Here is a 6,278-nt window from a genome sequence, read left to right as displayed (position 1 = left end):
ATATTCAGGAATGACATTTTAATTTTTCTTTCTTAGTGAATGGATGAGTGGAGTGACTCCCCCCTGCTTGGGTTTTCATCAGCTATACACAACAGTCCCTGGGCTACTCTACATTTGCACATACATACACACACATTTACATACTCATGTGCACATGTATACATAGACTTCCAGGACTTTCCATTTGAAGTGATCATACGCAGACCTACAAAAGCAATCATTCTGTATACAAATGTCACTTAAGCATGTCCTGAGACCTAGGTCAAAACACCTATTTCATGGCATCTGGGTAGTATTTTCCCTTCTCACTTACTGCACTTCTGATGAGGTTTATGGTGATGGGAACCCCAAAATACCGACCGTCTGGGTCGTGCTCGAATGAATTTGACTCAAGCCTTCTTAAAGCCAAAGAAAACTAAGTTTATTAAGGATTCACCTAATTGGGTTGCCTCTTAAGGAGCCTAAGCTTTTGTAACGCTTGTATTCACAAGCGGGCCAGACACAATCCCAGTTAGACAGAGTCTGAGCTGGATTGCATCTGAGAGCCTTCATGGAGGCAAGGTGGGACTTAAATACAGAAAAGAGTATAGGAGGGATCTGGGGGGGGGGGGGGGTGGTCTGGTAGTCCAGGGTGATGGGAGGAGGGGTTTAGGAAGGGTCTTGAGGAGAATCAACAAATATCAGACTTGGGGGTGCCTAGGTGGGAAGCAGGTAGGGCAATCAAGGGATAACAGACAATGATCACAGATCTGTGTATGAAAGGCCAGATTCTGTGAGGAGATACAGGAAGAGATCAATTTGAGTATGAAAGGTCAGATTCTGTGAGGAGAAACAGAGAGCACAATCTGAGTATGCAAAGCCAGGTTAAGTGAGGAGATTCCAGGGGAGCTCAAGGAAGTTCCTAGAGTCTGAACCTCATCACTTCCACTCCCAGTGAAAGACTGGGTCTCCAAAAAATAACAATTACTAGGCTGCTATCTTCCAAGTCCTAGAGATAACTCTGAGGGGCTGTGGTTTCTAGCTATTGTGATCCTGAAATCCCAGAAATATGTTTCTCATTTTCAATCAAGTTCATTAGCTTTTGCAAAAAGATTTTCTGGGAAGGTATAGTAAGAGCAGTAGTTACTAAATAATTCCCACCATCATTACCAGGGGCATACTCTTACCTGGTATACACAAGGCTTCTCTATTCTGAGGGAGAAATCAAAGTGGACCTGTCCTGTAGTGAAAGAGGTGAACAGACTGAGCAACAACCTGGTATCCACAAAATATTAAATAAAAGGTCTTTAGTGAACTGAGTAGATCCTTTCTGTGAATTTACAAGGCAGGAAGGCAGGCAGGCAGGAGGAAGGAAGGAAGGAAGGAAGGAAGGAAGGAAGGAAGGAAGGAAGGAAGGAAGGAAGGAAGGAAGGAAGGAAGGAAAGAAGGAAGGAAGGATTAAGGGCCTACTATAAGCTAAGTGGCACAGTGGATAGAGGGCCTGGCCTGGAGTCAGGAAGACCTGAGTTCAAATGCAGCCTCAGACACTTACTAGTTATGTGACCTGGGCAAGTCACTTGACCCTGTTTGCCTCAGTTTCTTCATCAGTAAAATGAGCTGGAGACAGAAATGGCAAACCACTTCATTATCCCTGCCAAGAAAATTCTAAAATGGAGTCAAGAAGAGTTGGACACTACTTAAACAACAAGCCTACTATGTGCCAAGTACCTAAGTGCTTTACAATATTATCTCAGACATACAGACCAAAAGCCACAGAGGCATAATAACCTTCAAAAGCAAAGGAAGCACATACGCTGATGAGATTGCCAATTCATCGATTTTGTTGTTTTGACTACTCCCTTGACTGACATTTTTAGAACCCTGCCCCACCACTGTAGCCTAGAACCCATGGTCTTCCAGAGTTGCCTTAGCTGAAAAAGTTCATCAGTCTTAGGCTAACTGATAAGGCTCTCCCAACTTCAGCTGGTCCTAAAACAAAAGACGTAAAAAGTCTAATTCTAGGACTTTATTCAAAGCCTTTTTTGCTTGATGGGATCTTCCAGTCCTTGTGGATCATGGTCATAGTTTTGAATTATCCAGGATCAGTTCCACACCATGAGAAACACATAGGGTGCAGAATAACACACATTGGGGACAGTTATAGGGCTGCATTGATCTTTGCATCAATGACCCTGTACGGTTTTAGGGAACTCTTTGTTCACCATACTTCCACTCAGCCTGATCCCTTGACTGTTAGATTCTGTCACAGAGTCAGCTCCCCGACTCCGTCGCTACATCTCAAATTCAAATTCAGGCCAACGAATCAAATATGACAAATCTGATGGCATTTTCAACCTTCATAAAATCAACTGCTTCAACCCTTCTCCTTGAGCCTAAATATGATGGATAAAGAGTACTCTACTTTCCAATGCTCCCCTAAATGTGTCTCCTTTGCTCCTGATTGAAGATTTGGATAAGTTAAAGACCTGGCAGGTTTTATTATACAAGAAGAAATGCTTCATTTTGTCTAACCCTAGATGATTTCCTCCTTGATGCTTTAAACTATCTAACTTTCGTTCTATTCCATATAATAATTGCTCAATCATTTCCTAGAAGTCTTGAAGGTCTGACCTCTGTAGTAGACAAATTCTCTCGGACCATGGATTTTTTGTGGGCACAATTTCCATTAATATCCTCCCCACACACTATTCACTAACACAGAATGCCCCCTCTTCCATATATAATACATATGCATATGTGATGTGTATATTATATATGTATGCATGTAATATGCCTGTATATACACCATAGAGGCATAATAATCTTCAAAAGTAAAGGAAGCACATACACCAATGAGATTGGCAATTCATTGATTTTGTTGGTTTGATTATATATATGTGTGTGTATGTATGTGTGTATAAACATATATATATATTTATGCATATTTGTTCACTACTATGGTGATGGAAATACAAAGGCAAAAATCAAAACAGCACTACCTAAGATCTTATATTCTGCTAGAGGCATAAGGTGGGGGCAAACAAAAAAGATCTGTGTATATATTTATATATATTTGTATATATGTGTGTGTTTGTATGTATTATATGTGTTTATATGTGTGTGTACATACACGTGTTACATGTGTACTTGTATATATGTATACACATACACACATATGGGTTTGTGTGTATGGCACATTACTAAGTGCTGGGGATATAAAGACAAAATGTGTTTCCCATTCTCCAGAACTTATATTTAAAGGATAGTTAGAGAGTACACTGTGTTTAGAGTCAGAGATGTGAGCTTGAATCCCTACTGTACTACTTAATAGACATGTGAGACTGGGAAAGTTATTTCATCATAGGCTCAGTCTTATCTGTGAAGAGATTGAACTAAATAACTTCTAAATTCTCTTTCTGTTCTAATCTATGATCTTATGTACGAAAATGTGTATAAACCTAAATGGAGCAAAGGAGCAAAAGAGAATGTTCTTAATGTACTGGGAATACTTAAATAAGGAGAAAACACTGAAAAAGCATTGACCATGGAGTAACTTTCAAAACTACAGAATTTCCACAACCATTAAAAACCAAATATATATCATATTTACATATGTTCCTCTCCCTCTTCAACAATTAGGTAACGTGATATCAACCTACATAAACAAATATGACATACTGGAAAGAGTATTGGCCATTTACTTCTGGATCTAAAGCCCTTAACTCATTATAATCAAAGTACTTTCAGGCCCAGGAACATTTGCGTCCAAGAAAGAGATGCAGGGTTTGCAGGACTCCTCCCCCACTCCCCAAGTTTCATAATGTTTCCCTCAATACTTTACACTTGGAAGCAATGATGAAAGGCAATCACTTTGGACGGCAAGCTTCCTTTTTTCTAGCACTCACCTGATGTTAGTGCCAGGCCTGTGTCTATGAGTTCCCATCCCTGGAAGCACAGGAGGCATTCAGAGACTTGGCTCTGAATGAGTCTCCCCCATTCGGCACCAGCTGTCTCCTCATCAGTTTTCATGTGGTTTTCATTTTGTTGAACATTGTCTCTGTCAGAAAGTGTGAAATTCTGAGTCAGAAGGTGAGGCACTCCCCCAATCTGAGCCTTAAAAAGAAATGTTCTAAATTCACCTGCCAAACCCTCACTCATTAAATGCTTATGAAAGACCCAATTTGAGAATGTATGTCGGGAGGGGGAGGGGGAGTGTAGACATGAGTAACACATGAAGCAAGGAACTTAAAACTCATAGATCAACCTTCAGTTTAAGCCAGAGTATTTTTGAGTCAGCACTGTATGACTATCACTGTTGGTAAGTGCTATGGGGAATACAAAAGAAGATATTGCCCTGTTCCCAAATAATTTAAAATCCAGTAGAAGAGACAAGACATGAGACATTCACACATTGTGGACCATTCAAAGGCTCCAAATAACAAATGTGTGGTGAGATCAGATCAGGAAAGCTTCATGAGGGAGGTGGAATTTGAGAAGGGTCTCAAAGGATAGATAGAATTTTGATTGACTACAATGAGGTTGGAGGGACATAGTCCAGGAAAAAGAATTAGAATGAAGAATAAACCAACTTCATTTTTAAAAGAACATGTAGGGTAGATGGAATCAAGAGCAGGTAACAGAGGAAGAAAACAAAACAGTCCATAGTTCAGAAAGAATGATAATGTCAGAATATTAACAATGTCAGAAACATTAAAGTTCAGAGTCCTACAGCAAAATTTGGGGCATTTCTTTTAGTTTGCTCTTAATATGTTAGGAGCAAGAAGAACAAAGAATGGTTAAAACCAATGAGTGAGATGATCCCAATGAATGATGGAGAGAGGGTAGAACTATTCAATTTCCATTTTGCTTCTAAGACACTATGGTTCTAATGACGACCAAAAGCATAAAGATACCTCTTTGCTTGACATGTTCAAGGGTAGGTTTCTCAAGTCTTTTATGTTTATTTCTACTCTCTAGTGTTTTTGTTTTAGCTTGATTTAGACCAGCTTCACACACACTCACAGACACACACACACACACACACACACACACACACACACTCTAAACACTCCAACTTCTTTCCAGGTTCATATTATCCCTGCTTCCATCTAGTCTCAAAAGCCATTCCTGACCTCTGACCTTTCCTCTCTGGCCTGATCACCTCAGTGCCAAAAACATGAAACCATCCAGGCTGGTCTATATGGTGTTCTTCCTAATGAAAACACACAAGAGAAAGGGAGAGTGACAGATCTATCAGATCTCTTATAGTCAAGGTCATTTTCCAAGTTCACAGGTTGAATATTAATCAAACTCACAATAAAAGTAGAAATAAAGGCCACTATTTCTGGATTTCCCAATACTTGAGGACTGAGTGGAATGAAAGTAATCATCAGGGCTCAGAAAAGGTTTTTCTTATCCTGCAATAGTCTCACATACTGAAGCACTGAACTCTTTATTCTTTCTTTTGCATGAAGTACAGTGCACATAGGCATGCACGCACACCTACAAACACATACAAATTGTTGTATAGAGATTTCTATAGACAGAAAAAGAATAGAAATCCCTCATGAAGTGTTTTGTTTGTTCATTTCAAGAAGGTGGGAGGCCTTTGGCACTGGTAGCACAGAGTGCGCATACTTCACAATGTATTACTTTGTGGATCATATACCATTTTCCATGGCAATTACTTCAAATCTTTATAAAATATTTTAAGAGATTTGCACAAGGAGAAAAAAAGGCTCTGTAAGAAAGCATCAAAAAAATGTAGAGATAAAAGCTAGGACCTGGAGAGTCTTAAGAACAATTTTCAGTTTCTGTATTTAACTTCTAAAGGAGGCCTTGAAGAAATTCCAAGTAGTTTAGGTTTCGGGGTCCATGTGGTCATGAGTACTCTGAGACAGTTAGGTGGTAGAGGGAAATAAATCACTGATCCTGGAGTCAGGAAGTCTCTCCTTTTTTCAGTCATGTCTGACTCTTTGTCACCCCGTTTGGGGTTTTCTTGGCAAAGATACTGGAGTGGTTTGCCATTTCCTTCTCCAGTATCTTTTACATATGAAGAAACTGAGGCAAACAAGGTTAAATTAATTTTCCAGGGTCACACAGCTATTAAGCATCTGAGGTCAGATTTGATGAGTCCTCCTGACTCTAGGCCCAGTACGCTATCCACTACACCACTTGCTGGGGCCAGGAAGACCCAAGTTCAGATCTCAAGCTCAGAAATCTAATAACTGTGTGACCCTGGACTAGTCACTTAACCACTGACTGCCTTATTTTCTTTATCTTTAAAATGAGGATAATAA

The sequence above is a fragment of the Notamacropus eugenii genome, chromosome 1, assembly GCF_028372415.1.
Source record: "Notamacropus eugenii isolate mMacEug1 chromosome 1, mMacEug1.pri_v2, whole genome shotgun sequence".
Lineage (NCBI taxonomy): Eukaryota > Metazoa > Chordata > Mammalia > Diprotodontia > Macropodidae > Notamacropus > Notamacropus eugenii.
This window is presented reverse-complemented; position numbering follows the sequence as displayed.